This window comes from Patella vulgata, chromosome 8 (genome assembly GCF_932274485.2).
Source record: "Patella vulgata chromosome 8, xgPatVulg1.2, whole genome shotgun sequence".
Taxonomy (NCBI): Eukaryota; Metazoa; Mollusca; class Gastropoda; family Patellidae; genus Patella; species Patella vulgata.
In genome coordinates this window covers 45,265,719-45,281,560 of record NC_065886.2, presented here as the reverse complement: position 1 = coordinate 45,281,560, position 15,842 = coordinate 45,265,719, and the positions used below count along the sequence as shown (strand labels likewise).

At 37.3% G+C, this 15,842-nt stretch overlaps 1 long non-coding RNA gene across 1 annotated transcript; it reads right to left on the bottom strand.

Moving 5' to 3' along the window:
* Positions 1-3,722: 3,722 nt before the first annotated feature.
* On the bottom strand, positions 3,723-14,586 carry LOC126830774 (uncharacterized). The gene is made up of 4 exons (XR_007683976.2): positions 14,454-14,586; positions 7,797-8,005; positions 7,306-7,431; positions 3,723-4,396 (listed from the first exon to the last, which is right to left on the bottom strand). It is a non-coding gene; the product is annotated as an uncharacterized LOC126830774 (long non-coding RNA).
* Between the last annotated feature and the right edge of the window lie 1,256 nt (positions 14,587-15,842).

The window sequence follows — 15,842 nt, the reverse complement described above, 5'->3', positions numbered from 1 at the left end:
CTATGTTGTCTTCTTTTATTTGTTCACCTTCTTTCGGTGAAAGCGAAATGAATGAAATGGGGTTTAACGTCCTACTGTTCTGCTCCGACTGGGCTAATGAAGACGGCCGGTGAAAGCGAATGGCTTATTAAACTTGATCTGTGATAATAGATATTTATAAACCCTAAAAGAACCTTTATTATCACTGTGGGCGAGGTAGTTGTACTCGCTAATTTCCAAATTTGAATGCAAATGAGTAGACTATATTTACAAACAATCAAATGGTATGGGCATAGTTATTTACAGCAATTTATATATATGATACGTGGTGACCCTTTCTATATAATTAGAGATCGATAATAATATACGGGGATCACGTGGCTAAGTGGGTAAGACGATGGCTTGCTAGCCTGGAGCTCGGATGTTCGATCCCTGCATTGGCCGAGAACGTTCATCCAGATTTTCCAGCGTCGTTTCCACTTGTCAGCGATGCAGGACGGAGGGCCTGATAAGGACAGCTGTCTAGTCGTTCGGATGGGACAAAAACCGAGGTCCCGTGTACACATTGGTTTGCACGTAAAAGATCACTTGGCAGTTGGAATTCGATATAAGAGTAGGCCGTAGTGCCGCTGCCCGGGCACAATTTCCCTCATAGCACACTGTATGGCGTATGCCCGTCTTCATTAGCACAGTTTAGGAGCAGAACAGTAGGACGTTAAACCCCATTTCATTTCATTTCATTTATGATAATAATATACAAAGTTCGCTAGAATTTGGCAGATTTAGGAAGTTATAATGACTGATATTTACCAAATGTACACGTTCTGATGTTCTTCGTTTCTATGCAAACATAAAATAAAATAAATCTTCATTACATTGTTGGCACAATGGACATTATCGAAAAGTAGTTTGATTTTGTCTATACAAATTCAAATATGTTGGTAATAGATTTAGCCTAAATTTTAAAATATTTCTTCTGTGTTTTAATTGAATGTTCGACGATAAATAAGATTTCGGTATTAGATTTATTTTGAATTTGCAATAATCTATTAAACTTTTGCTTTCTGATAAGTTATCTGACGGGTAGGTGCGCAACGAATGGGAAAATTGGTAAGCTGAATTTTAGCCAAAACTTGTTGGTACGTTGTTTGGGTGACACTTTTTAAGATTTGTTCAACTAAATTTGCTGAACCTGGTATAGAAGGGACAAAGTCACCTTCAATGGGCAATTTTTAGTTCCTCTTCTATAAGACTTGAGTGTATGGTGCTACTCTTTCATTTGGGAGGTTGGGGTAGGGGGTATTCTTGAATCACTCCAGAAGCTAAAAATGGGGAGAAATGAAATGAAATGGGGTTTACAGTACTACTGTTCTGCTCCGACTGAGCTAATGAAGACGGGCATATGCCATACAATGTGCTATGAGGGAAATTTTGCCAAGGTGTTTGTCAAGTTTGATGTGGGTTAAAATATTGGACACCATTTAATCCCAATACAAAGACGAGTGTATATAATGGTTTTCACCACATGTATACCAAACCACAATCCCGTTTTAAAACATTAAATACGTATCTCTTCACCCTCTCATATTCAAAACACCTCTCAAATAACGACGGGGCGATTTACCCAATACCCAATACCACTCCAATATCACCACATATTACCCAATACTACAACATAATGGTGCAAAATGAGCTTATTACTTGATTTTTTTCAAAAGTAGTGAGATATATCGTGGGAAATGTAATTCAAATGTGATTACCGATGTCTGGCTGTTCCATTTGCCTCCCTATATCACCCGAATCAAGCAAATAATAACCCAATACTACCAAATACTTATCAAATACTATTTAATACAACAGAATATTATAAAATACAAACCTAATATCGTAAATTAGCAGCATATCAGTATAATAATTGCAACGAATATTCGATAATTTACAGAAAATTAAAATATTTACGCAGTTATCTCCCTTTACAACCGTCAAATAGATTTTAGATTGCTACTCGGATGATTCATCTTGTTGGGCTTTGCAGTTTGTTTCCAAGACAAAACAAAGTTTTAAAAGAAGTTAACACGGATTTAAAAATGCATTAAAATAAAATCGGTTTATAAAATGAATACTGCTAGCTCAGTATTTTATTCTGGGTTTGTTATTCATTTGGAGTCCCCGGGTATTCACTTGATTTGATACGTTTGTTGTTCATTGTGCAATTCGCGTGGGTTTGTTGCGAGTAGTGGGGTCCTCCTAGTTTGAGTAGCGTTTTAATGAGGGTGTATTGTAGAGAGGGGCCAATGCTATGTATTTTGTTGTTGATCTCGAGGTAGAAATTGCTTTTAATATGTGGCGAGGTATACTGAGTACAAACTCAATAATAAGCGGACTGTAAATTCTTATATACATGTATTTGTATTTTCACGATATAAATGTTATATTCATCGTCGTCATGCTCGTCAGTCTATTTGTGCAAAAGGGTTGGTATTGTTTAAGAATGCATAAGGAGGAAAATATTCAAATGTAAGTGTTTTAATACGGTAGTCCATAGACTATAATCTTGCAATCTTTAAATGCTCTATCAATGTTGGAGTCACTTTAGAGGTCGTCCAAAAAGTGTTATCATCAATAGTGTATCAACAGCATCTCCATCGTTAGGGGAGTCACAGAGGCTAAGTGAGTAAGACGCTTTCTGGAGGTTTGCTCCCGGTGTTGGCCGAGAACGTTCACTGGGATTTTCCGGCTTGGTTTCACCATGTCAGTGACGCAGGACGGAGGACCTGACAAGGACAGCTGTCTAGTCGTTCGGATGGGACGAAAAACCGAGGTCGCGTATACATATTGGCGTGCACGTTAAAGATCCTTTGGCAGTTTGATTAGATATAAGAGTAAGAGGTAGCGCCGCTGTCTGGGACAGAAGAGTAGAACTGTAAACCTCATTTCATTTCATTTCTCCCCATTTTTAGCTTCTGGAGCCCTTCGAGAATATTCCCCTACCCCAACCTTTTAAATGAAAGAGTAGCACCATACACTCAAGTCTTATAGAAGAGGAACTAAAAATTGCCCATTGAAGGTGACTTTGTCCCTTCTATACCAGGTTCAGCAAATTTAGTTGAATAAATCTTAAAAAGTGTCACCAAAGCAACGTACCAACAAGTTTTGGCTAAAATTAATCAAGCTTACCAATTTTCCCATTCGTTGCGCATCTACTCGTAGTAACCTTATCTGAAAATATCTGCTTGAAAAAAATCACATTAGCAGCATTCCTATCCAGTTGGGTATAAGTCGGCACTATATCAGTAACCACAGCACAGCTTGTCCAGGAGCTTACTAAAAACTTTCATACAAAGGACATTATACACTGAGCCAAGTTTCGATAAGGCTTAAATTTATTCGATAGAAATCTGCAAATCTTACATAATGCATCTTTAACACACACGGATCAACCGTAACAAAGAACTCTGTTAAAATTATTTTTGGAATGTGTTTAACTAGTTCAGCCACAATGGATTACTCGACAAAATTCTAAATAAATTTCATCCAGAAGTATAATAAAATTGTTGAAAGTTCCATTTTGTATTTTATTGAAAAATGCAATAATATATTGACAAAATGTTACAAGACTCTGTTTTCGAAGCTTAAACAAAAAACTAAAATGGACTTAATCGACCCATAGTGGTATTGTGTATAATCATAGAAATATGTCAGTATATATTTCTATGGTATAATGTAAAAGTAAATAATACCAATTGAGTTCCAAATCTTTTATTTTATTACCAACATGTTTCTTCTTCATTGTCATGGATATATAAAATATAACGTCGATTACATAAGTATCAAATTAAGTGAAATGATACGATTATAAAAATATTTCAGTGCATTTAATTTTGGTTTGAATTTCGGTCTGAAATAATCTTCTTTTAATCTCAATTGCCTTTACTTTATTCTCTAATGAAAATAATTATTTATTTATATATCACCATTTCTACAATACTGTGTCGCGGGCGGCTTTACACTATAGATATAAAAACTTGTATCGAAATAAAAAAGAGAGATATACAGACAATGTACAAAATACAATAAAAAAGACATGTACATCTAAAACTCATAAACACAACTCACATAAACAAATGTGTAAAATAAAATTAGAAAATAACCCAAAACAAATCATATAAAATTTCAGAGAACAAAAATCTAACTGTAATAAGTGTACCCTTTTCTTTGTGTAAGCCGTGGAGTTGAAAATATGATTGTTACTCTAATAGCCATAATACCTGTAGCTTTACTTATTAACGTTTTTAATAATCAGAACAATCATCAGAATGATTAAAGCTGTTGCGATGGATGCCACGTTAAACCAATGAGCTGTTTTGGAGAAGAATCTGGCTTTTTCATACTTCCCCTTTTCTGAGGCATTAGCAGACTGTAATAAAGCAGTTCAGTAATTCTAGTTTAACCATACATTATGTAAGAGCTGCAGTTCTTTCTTCTAGCATCAAATGCTATATAAACTACAATCTGATTAAGTACAGATCTATATTTCGTTTCATTTTTATACTTTCGATAGTCCCTCCTACATGAATATTTGACCAGTTGTAGTGGAAGGTCGCGTCGGAGGTCATACTAGAGGCTTTTGACCCTATGACGCCAGAATTTGATTCATCAATCAGCGTTGATAGTTCTAGTGGGTTATCCACAGTTCCGTGCACCTCACGCCAAAAACTCGCCGTAACAGACCGTTTCATTGGCTAATCCATCTCATCATCCAGCACGCGGCTTATATAACAGCTCTTCAAGATACCAGTGTAGTAAAACGAAATTTTGAATTATAAAAAGAGAAACGAAATAAGATCTATGTTTTAATCAGATTGTATCAACTATTATTTAGCCATTCATTTATTCACATGAGGTTTAACGTCCTATATTTCTGCCCCATCCGGGCTAATGAAGACCTGCACACACCATGCAGAGTTTAGGAGGTAAATGTTACACGGACAGTGGCGCTACGGTCTACTCTTCTTTTGAATTCCAACTGTAAAGGGTTCTTTTACGTGCACCTCAATGTGTACATGGGACCGCTGGTTTTCGTCCCACCCGAACAACTAGACCCCGTTCCATGCCCTGCTCCCCGCGTCTCGCACCACTGATAAGGGTAAAACACGCCAGAAAATATCGAGGAAATTTCTCGGTCAACTTCTGGATCCACCCCGGGACCTCCAGGTTAACGAGTCAACGTCTTTCTGAATACATCACCATGGATCCGAGGTAAAAGAATCATGTAAACACAAAACATACGGACGCACAGTCAAACGGTTGCTGTTGGTTCCGGATAAGCGGCTCATCCGCAGATTGCGACTAAGCCCAGTTTGTATACATTGAAACCGAAAAATTAAAACGTTCAACATTCTAAAACATTAAAAGTGTAGAAGGTTGCGGGCAGAATTACTGCATGGGTCTTGAAATTTGCTCAAGATACGCCTACATTTTGCAAGAGATGGACATATTATAACGAGCTAAAAAAAAATGCGATTTGTGATACAATCAGGGGCTATAATCCAGGAAGTTGCGGTAGGATATTGACAAATATCGGATAACAATTGTTACATCTAGAGTGTCTACAAGATAAACACGTGACTTTTTGTACAATCATAGGCCATAATCCATGTAGTTACGGTCCGATACATGCGAATTTCGAAAGTAACCGAGCTCTTTGGGAGATAAATCTATTTTTCAAGCTTCGTCAAAATTGAATAAAAATTGTGACCTGTATAGTGTCCACAAACAAATTGTGGACGTACAGGGGCGACGCCAATATATACGCCCACACTCAGAAAAAGATACAGAAAAATTATCTGGGGAAGCGACTGATGGGCTTACAACGTTTCGTGCAACAATAAAGAAAAACGGGGAGGAGAGACAGAACGAGCGCATAGACTAAATCCCCAGCCCACCCCCAATCAGCGATACTATCTGCAACATCCCGGTTGTTCCATAAAAGTAGGACGTTAAACCCCATTTTCTTCACTCATTCAAACACTAATAAGAAACACGCATACTCTGTCATAATCATTCGTCATCCAAATATAGTTTTAACCGAAGTGTATCATGCAGTCAGGGTGTGTAGAGTGTGTTCAATAAATTGACATTATAAACCTCCTGTGGTTGAAAGAGGGAGAGAGATTGGGTTTAACGTCCACTCACCCGGATCAAACTAGGTCATTTCAGGACTAACATATGGTTCAATTTTCAATAATACGCCTGTGCTCTGGGTCTTTAGCAGTGGGAGGAAACCGGTAAACCCGGGGCAATGCGACGACGTTGGGTAGGTGACCTTATACGCCTTGTCACGTACAAGGCGATGACAGTAACGGCACTCTACTCCATGCATCGTTTTGGTCACTACACCCTCCGGCTTTAAAATCTGACTCGGATTCTGTATTCATATACTGTTCCCAAAAGTAAACAGAGGCTAGGACTACGCCGACCAACAGCAAAGTCGTCCACGCTAGCCACAAATATATCTAATGCCAAATCCCGCCTAGTAATTTCTTTCAAAGGGACCCGGAGATAACCCACAAGGTTGGACAGGCGATCCTACTCATTGTCACGTACAACCGGCGATTCGAAACCATGCCAGTTGACTCAATGACAGGCCTTATGATACAGCCCGCACGAGCTAACCATTCGGCCATCCAACCCCCATGGTATTTTAGCGACAAATGCCAATGGCGCATCGGGACTTTAAGCAATAAAATGTTTACTACAACCTTAACTATCTGATTAAACCGCAGATCCTATTTCGTTTCGTTTTTTTATAGTTCAAAATTTCGTTTTACTTGTCTTTACTACACTAGGAAGAGTTGTTATGTAACCCGCGTTCTGGTTGATGTGAGTTATTAGCCATTGAAAAGGTCTGTTACTACGAGTTCTTTGCGTGCTATGCACGGAACTGTGGATATTCCACTAGAAACATCAACGCTGACTCATTAATCAACTGTCTGACGTCATAGGGTCAAAAAACGATCGCTTAACCCCTGACGCCACCTCCCATTACAACTGGTCGGATCGTCGTGCAGTGGCGTCATCGAAAGTATAAAAAAAACCCCGAAATATAGATCTTCATTTTAATCAGATTGCAACATTAAGGTAAAACATGTCGCACCTTATTATATTACAGACCCGTAGACTGTTTACAAGTACTTGGGAGACTTGACTGATAAAGGTGGCGACAAAAGACGAATAGAAATAGCAGGGATTGTTTATAAGCTTTAAAAGACAGGATTAGAATTCTTCATTACTCCAAAAAGAACAAACAAATCAAACAGAACTTACCTTTAAAGACATGATTATGGCTATTAATCCCAGTGGCATACAACAACACAAAAACGTGAAAACAGATAACCCAATGTGGGACTCTGGTTTCTGTGTTGTTACTGTGGGCAACACAGGCTGGTTCATCTGAAATGTATCAACTAATAGTTGAAAGGTAACCCAATAGCACGATGTCAACCAGTAATATGATAAAGCAGCATGCCCCTAAATTATATAAAACATCTGCCTTGGTTGCTACCGATGTCATTACTGTGCAAATAAATGACCCAATTTGAAATAAAGGGAAGACATGTCTATCAACCAAGGATTGTTGTATTACTATGAGTTCTTCAGACGTGGTAGTCGAAATGAAGACAGCAATGGCAAGGGACTTTTACTCAAAGATAGTTTGGAGTATAACTATTATAAACGATGTTGGTAAATCTAATAAAAAAAAAAAACATTTTAAAACAATGTTGGTAAATCTAATAAAATACAAACATCCAACGTACCACCACATCTTGAGTACTAATGGGCACATAATACTCTGGTCTAGCTCTGTCAGGGGTTGGTCGAATAAGTGAAGATGTATGTCTGTCATCGTCTTCGGCAGTTCTAGATTGAACTCGGGCAGCAGCCTCATCAAGTATACGTTGCTGTTCAGCAATGAATGCTGGATCACATCCAGAGTCGCTATCATACTGACTGGGTAGATTTGTTTCTAAAGAATCAATAAAAAACTTTATCAATTATTTTATCTTGCTATTGTTCAAAAGGTATGCCGTCACTATACATTTATCAATTTATTTATACCTAATGCGTGTTTTTCAGGGAACCTAGTACGTTTCTAGTAAGATTGTGTGTCTTTACTTTCCATATTATACCAAATTTGGGATAATTTTATTGGACCCTATACATACTTTCGTGAGAATGTAACTTTAACATGCCAAGACCATAATCAACTCCCGGTGCCATCGAATACCTACCATTTTCAACAGATTTCAATCAGATCTGCAGTTCAACGACCGTTGATGATTAACCGTACAAATGGATAATCGAGGCTTTGTTTATCATCGTAATAATGATAATATTGACAACCGAGGCTACAGTGTTATTAAAATGAGGTTTTCTCGGCTCTGAGTGAAGTAATTTGACTGGAATTTTCATCATATTCCCTTTACATCTGTTCAACTATTATACCAAATATTGTCAACTTTATGTAATCTACCATCATTCCGCTTTAATGCAGCTTAAATAATATATGGTTGGAAAAAACTACCATGAACGTAAGTTGGGTAGGTATCCACATGAACAGATTATCCTGGTCTCCTTTAAAGTCCGTTTCATCTCCATATTATTTGGAGTTTCTAAACGTTATATCTTTGAAATATTTTTTAAAAAAATGTTTATCATTATGAAGTGCCATTTTTTTTAGAGCAGTTACAGAATATATTCTCCAAATCCTAATAAGTTTGAACAAATGTTGTATAGCCTATTTGACATAGTTTTTTGAAAACTATATCATGTTCGATGTTGTTTCACTTCTAGCACCCCATCCAACCGTTCAACCTGACAAAGAAGGCGGGCCCGGTGGGGTCGGGGCGAGGGGGCTTTAGTCCCCAATAATTTGGCCGCAAGTACTCCTTTCTCTAGGTTATGGCACGCAAGTAATTATGCCGTTAGATAGAAGTGAGACTTCTAGAACGTAGACTTTCAGAAGAAAACCCTGTTATCAACCATGCTCTATACTGATCCCTGGGTAAAGAAAATCCTAATTGCGAAGGTAACGATTAGTTAACTGAACAGTCGATCTTTATTTCAACTCCATAGCACTTCCGTTGTATCTATGACAAATTGTGTAAATTAAAAAGCACAAACAAAAAACGACGGGATAGAGTTTGTCTTACACTCTTTCCTTGCGTCCCTTATCTATCAAATAATTCAATGCTATCAGTTATGACCAGTTAAAACAAGCGGTTACAATGCAAAATACGCTCACATTTTCCGAGAAATGTATGGGGAATGAGTAAAATCAATAGGCAGGGGCTGTAGCTCTAGAATGTAACGTCTGATGCGTACCAAAATCGAACTGCTGATCCTTAACACATAGTTTAAGTTTCATCTCATGAATCGGACAAATATTGTCACCCCATGAATGGTCCACAAACTTCATAAATATTTCGCATTTTGGGTAAAAGGCAGTCGGTCAACTCATCCAAGAGCCAATGATACTCGTTTTAAGTTCATCTAAATCGGATAACAATTCTGTCCTCTAGATGCTTTTATACTATTTGCGTAAAAGGGGGTGGTCATTTGACTGAAAATTTCGGTCTGATTTTCAGGAAATGCGGACTCAACCATAATTTTGATGTAACGGGGATATATTTGAATGGTTTTGAAAATAAGATAAAAGAAATGGTGACCTCTAGAGTGTCCACAAGCTATTTATAGTACAATTAGGGGTCATAATCCAGAAAGTTACAGTCCATTACGCCATTCATCTTGTGTGGAACTTTTCACCACAAGAGTTCCACAAGATATTGGGTTTCTGAAAATAAATACATTCCACAAGGTTTTGGGTTTCTGAAAATAAATACATTCCACAAGGTTTTCGACTTAGTGTTTTGAGCCTGTGGTGTTTTTCACCACAAGAGTTCCACAAAAATTGGACCTTTTTTTCACAAATTTCTTCTCAGACCTCCCTATATGCCTGTGTAGTACCACACACCACAAGATTTTCCACTAAGAATAATTTTCATAGAGTGTTTTGCGTCTGTGGTGATTTTTACCACAAGGGTTCCACAATATTTTCGACTTCTGATAATTCTGATAGAGCGTTTGGGTCTGTGGCGTTTTTTACCACAAAATTGGACATAGAAAAAATACCATTGGTCGAGAAAGTTCATCCAGATTTTCCGGCGTGGTTTCCCCTTGTTAGTGAACAGGACGTAGGGCCTGACAAGGACATCTGTCTAGTCGTTCGGATGGGACGAAAAACCGAGGTTCCGTGTACAAATTGGCGTGCACGTAAAAGACCCCTTGGCTGTTGGAATTCGATATAAGAGTAGACCGTAGCGCCGCTGCCCGGACAAAATTTCCCTCATAGCACACTGTATGGCGTATGCCCGTCTTCATTAGCCCAGTTTAGGAGCAAAACAGTAGGACGTTAAACCCCATTTCATTTCATTTCATTTCGACTTGAAATAAATTTGATACAGTTTTTTTTGGTCTGTGGTGTTTTTCACCACAAGAGTTCCACAAGATATAGGACTTTCGGGTATAAAATACATTGTTAGTTTCATCAAAATCGTATAAAAATTGTGACCTCTAGACTGCCCACATGCACATATTTCAGCATCGCAGGAAACCATCTTCGACTGTGCTTGCATGGCAAGGGATTTAGAAAAATAATATTTCACTTCAATGCTAAGTAATTTTATAAGCCAGAAATCGCTCAGAAAACGTCTCTGACGATCTAGACCTCTATGAGCTTCCGGGGCCTAGGCGGCCCCTTCGTCCTCGTCTAAAGTCCTAGGATGGTAGCCCCCCCCACCCGCCAATCAAGAATTCTTCCGCCAGCCCTGGAAGGAGTCGTTTTTATCAACGTAGTGTCCCAGATCAGGTACTCAATCACCCAATCTGATTAAAATACAGATCTATATTTCGTTTCGTTTTTACATACTTTCGATGGCCTACACTACATGAAGATCTGACAAGTTATAGCAATAGGTCACGTCAGGGGTCAAAAGACCGACTTATGACCAATTGATGTCAGACATTTGATTAATCAATCAGCATTGATGTTACTAGTGGATTATCCACAGTTCCGTGAAAAACACGCCTAAAGCTCGCCGTGACAGACCGTTTCATTGGCTTATCCCTGACACCATTCAGAACACGAGTTAAATAACAACTCTTCCGGATCCAAGTGTAGTAAAGACAAGTAAAACGAAATTTTGAACTATAAAAACGAAACGAAATAGGATCTGTGTTTTAACCAGATTGTCAATCACCAAATTGGGTACGCAGTAGCGACACCAAACGACTTTATAATGATGGTTGCAAGGCAGAAGTGTCAGAATTCTAAATTTGTTCTATTGTCATACTAAGCATGCAGGGCGTCTATGAAAAAGACATTGGACTATACATTGTCTTAATTTAGAAATTAAATGAACAGAAGTTAGGAATTAGACGATACCACGACATTAACAATTTAGAATTTTGAATCTGGTATACCGCTATAAACGATTCGGTTCACTAGGCAGCACGCACACATAAATACACTAAATAACAATATAACACGAGCATAATTGACATTTACGAGCGATAGATTTGAAAAATAAAAACCCGATTACAGATTATTTTTCTTTAATTATGAAGATTTGACCGGTTGATGTGGAAGGTGGCGTCAGAGGTCGTACGAACGGCTTTTGACCCTATGACGTTAGACATTGAATAATCAATCAACGTTGAGGTTTCTAGTTTCGTGCATCGCACGCCAAGAACTCGCCGTAGCAGACCGTTTCATTGGCTGATCCCTCACTTCAACTAGAAAGCGTGTTATATAACATCTCTTCCAGATCCTAGTGTTGTGAAGACAAGTAAAACGAAATTTTGAACTATAAAAAACGAAACAAAATGGGATCAGTGTTTTAATCAGATTGATATTTCTTAATCCTTATAGACAAATTTCCTTGGTAATTCGAACACCTAAATACATAACCAAAGTCTCGATCCTACTACTATATATTGTCTCCGATTCGACAACAACGAATATACGTAATGATACCCACCAATTTCGACTACGTCCCATTTCGACTACAGCTTATAACAACAGATTATACGGTCTGGTGGTGTGTGTGTTAGTTGTATTTTACGTCCGCTTCCACCGAGGTGATATCGCACACAACGGTCTGGTGGTTTTATTATCCCTACTTATATACCCTTTCTATAAAGCTAAAATAGATTCTTCCATAAAAACACCCCATTTAGGCTACAGCGTATAACGGATTATAATCTCGATCCCTTGCTATCTTTGGAAACTCACTAAACAAATTAGATACCATCGTGCCATCTAGGGAAAATAAAATTACAAATAATCCACTGTAAACTAAGATATATGCTGCTCAAATCTACAAGGCCATAAATTCCTCAGACGATGATAGCCCTGCTTGCCTCTGCGGTCACAAATTCGAAGATACCGAACACTATTTACTCGTATGCCACTTATATTCAGATGCAAGACAACAGACAATCCACAACCTTCAACATAATCATAAAACAATCTGTTGTCTGTTGCATTGGCCAACAACATTTAGTCCTGAGATAAACACACTCATTTTCCAAGAAGTCCAACAATTTATTCTTTTATCAAAAAGATTTAAATCTCCATAAAACAACTCTTTAAGTTATCTCAAGCCCTGAACACTGTACATTCATCCAAGTCTCTATATTATCCATTATGTATCCTATATGTTGTATATTTTTATAATATATTTATAAAGTATACATGTATCTAAATTAGAGAGAGGGGTTACACATAGACATAGCCTGTTTCCCAGCCCAAATTCGGATTTATTGAATAAAAATATTGTTTAAAAAAAAAGATGATACGGTCTAGATTCTTTCATAAAAACAATATCAAAACAAACAGAAAAAAGAATGAAAAATTAATTTATATAGAAATCGTATAAAATATGTAACAAAACAAGATAGAAAACATTTATTTTTAAAATTAATATAGATACATGTTGATAGAAACGCAGAAACAAGAAGTAGCCCAAATATAATATTTGGTGTTGAAACTTTGTTCATTGCCAGATAATACAGACTTTAACGCACTAGGAGCCATAATGTGTGAAACGCCAAGGTAATTGTATGACGATGGGGGTGATCACTATAACAAGACCGCGCAAAACTAGGCGATGGAACACAATTTCGTGTACGAAATTTAAGGTGTCATGAATCGGAAGTGACGAACGCCAAAGGAAAACACGAGTTATTCCTCTATATAACTTCCGATTCTTGACACCCGTATTACTCATCTATATCGTAGCAATGATCTCTGTGTTAAAATTATATTTGGAACGTGTTTAACCAGTTCTATCACATATGTGATAATGACTGACACCAATATTGTCCTTTAAATTGCAGATCAGTGGTTGACCATCTATAATAATTAAAGTTTTCAATATTTTACGTTTTTATGCAACATGAGTTTAAAATTATATTATACGTTTCGAATAGGTTCGATTACTAACACCCACTCGTGAAAACACTTTTTGGAGTACCGTATTAAAGTCTTTTGGGTAGCATTTATGTATATTTTCGCAAAATATTTCAAAAAAATTTCTTCTGTCATTTAAATTATTGACCCGAAACCCAAAGGGAATTTTCATTTGTTCATTTTTGTACGCAGCAAAAACGAGTGCACAGTGTAAAAAGTGCTAAAGACATTTAGTATTAGCATATGATCAATAAAAATGAAGTTATTTGATGAAAAATCAAATCTCCTAGGTTCTCCTGTTTTTTCATTGGTGGTCTCCTGTCTTTTCATATCTGGGGGTTGACACGTCTGTTCCTTACTGATGAAGGGGATTGTAAGAAATGCATGGATCCGAAAAGACAGCCGTCTCAACGTCTTAACGTCTTTCACGAGAACACGAAATTCGAGACTATCATATTCACATTAAAACGTTAATTCACATATCGGAGTCAAATCCCTGACTTTTCCAATGATACAGTTCCCGATGGTATCCTGTAAATAAACGTCTCATTTCTATCCTATAGGCACATACCCATTTTACACAGACTAAGTCTTTCTATCAGGAGTATAAACTTTTAAATTGCTTGGTCAAGATAAAGTATATTTTTCATCCAATTTTATTGAAATTGATGCGTTTAGCTTCAAATAGCTTGAGATTGCGATATCGTCTAGAATTTTCAGCCGATTTAAATAAAATTTGTATGTGATCCTATATATTAATCAATCTGGTAAGTGTTTGAATTGAATAAAATAGTTGCTTATTTTGTGATAAGTGAACACCCAAAAGTCCCCGTGTAACTGCTACAGTGAATGTTTGTACTATCATTTAATACAACTGGACTGAATATCTCACAAGATATTACAGGAATACTCAAAAGAAATATCTAAATATTAAATATCTTACCATTAGACATCTTCAGTAGATATGAACGTTTCAAATATGGCCGTACCAGGATATAAACAGCTCAGATTTAATATAGGTCTGTTGACAAACGTCTTGAAAACTTGTTTAAGAAGGGTAAATACGCATGGACAACATGTAATAATAGAAATAACACCAAGGAACTGATTGTGATTTCACGAAGGAGGAAAATTTAACAAAACAAATGATAAACACCATTGACGTGTGTAATAATTGATATGTGGAGCACAAATCAGAAATTTCCTCGATTCTGAAATTTCCTCTAAAGTATTTGTATTCACATCTATTCCATCGTCAATATGTTGGCTAAAAAGGATTGATTATTCGTCTGACTTCGTATTACTATCCATTTTGTTTTTGCTTTCAATTCAATTACTCCAAAGTAGCGACGTATAAACAAAAACATGCACGTACATTCACGTGATTACTTCGGATATTTTCGCTATTTATGAAAAGAAGCGGAAAATAATCGAAAGTAATCACAATTTCAATAATTTAGCAAGTTTACACTTTTATTGAAAGTGTGATTACTTTCGATCATTTTCAGCTTATTTTCATGATACAGGAATGACCGCGCATTCACTTTCAGTGCAAATGAACCCATTTTACCTTTGATCCCAAATATCTCGAAAACGCCCCAAAGGCGGACTGATTACCACTCGGCATCGTATTCTACGCAAAATTTTACTCTAGAAAAGTTGGGTCTGGTTTTGTGCCAGTTGATGGACACCCACCCCGCGCTGAGCCTCCAGACTACCAGCAATTATCCAATCATTGTTACCTTTTAATAGAAGAGCCCATTAAATTTAAGGGTGAAATGGCGTTGTATATGTTGGATATAAACCTATTCGCCCTCGGATTGATATGGTAGAGAACACTTGGGCTTCGCCCGCGTGTTCTGTATCATATCAACCTCGGGTAGGTTAATATCCTATACATAACTGACTGAAGTGACGAGTGATAACAGATACAAGGGCGAATTTCTGCTCACTAATAATTCCTTATGTGAACGTTGTTATGTGAACCTGTGAGAGGATATCTGATAATTCAAGAAAGTAATTGAATGTCACTAGATAAGAGAAAACGAGAAAAATAGAAATAGTACAAATTAAGATATGGGGTGGCCGAATGGTTAACGCGTGTGCGTTGGATCATAAGGTCTGTCATTGAGTCAAGTGGCGTGGTTTCGATTTACCGCTTGTACGTGACAAGGAGCAGGGTCGCCAGGGCTTTCAAGTTTCCTACTGTTAAAGACTCCTAGGCGCAAGCGAATTTTTAAATAATACAAAATTGAACCGTGTGTTCACCCCGATATGTCCTAGTCTGTGTCAAGCATTATTATCGCCCGTGTCATTTGTTGATAATTTGAAT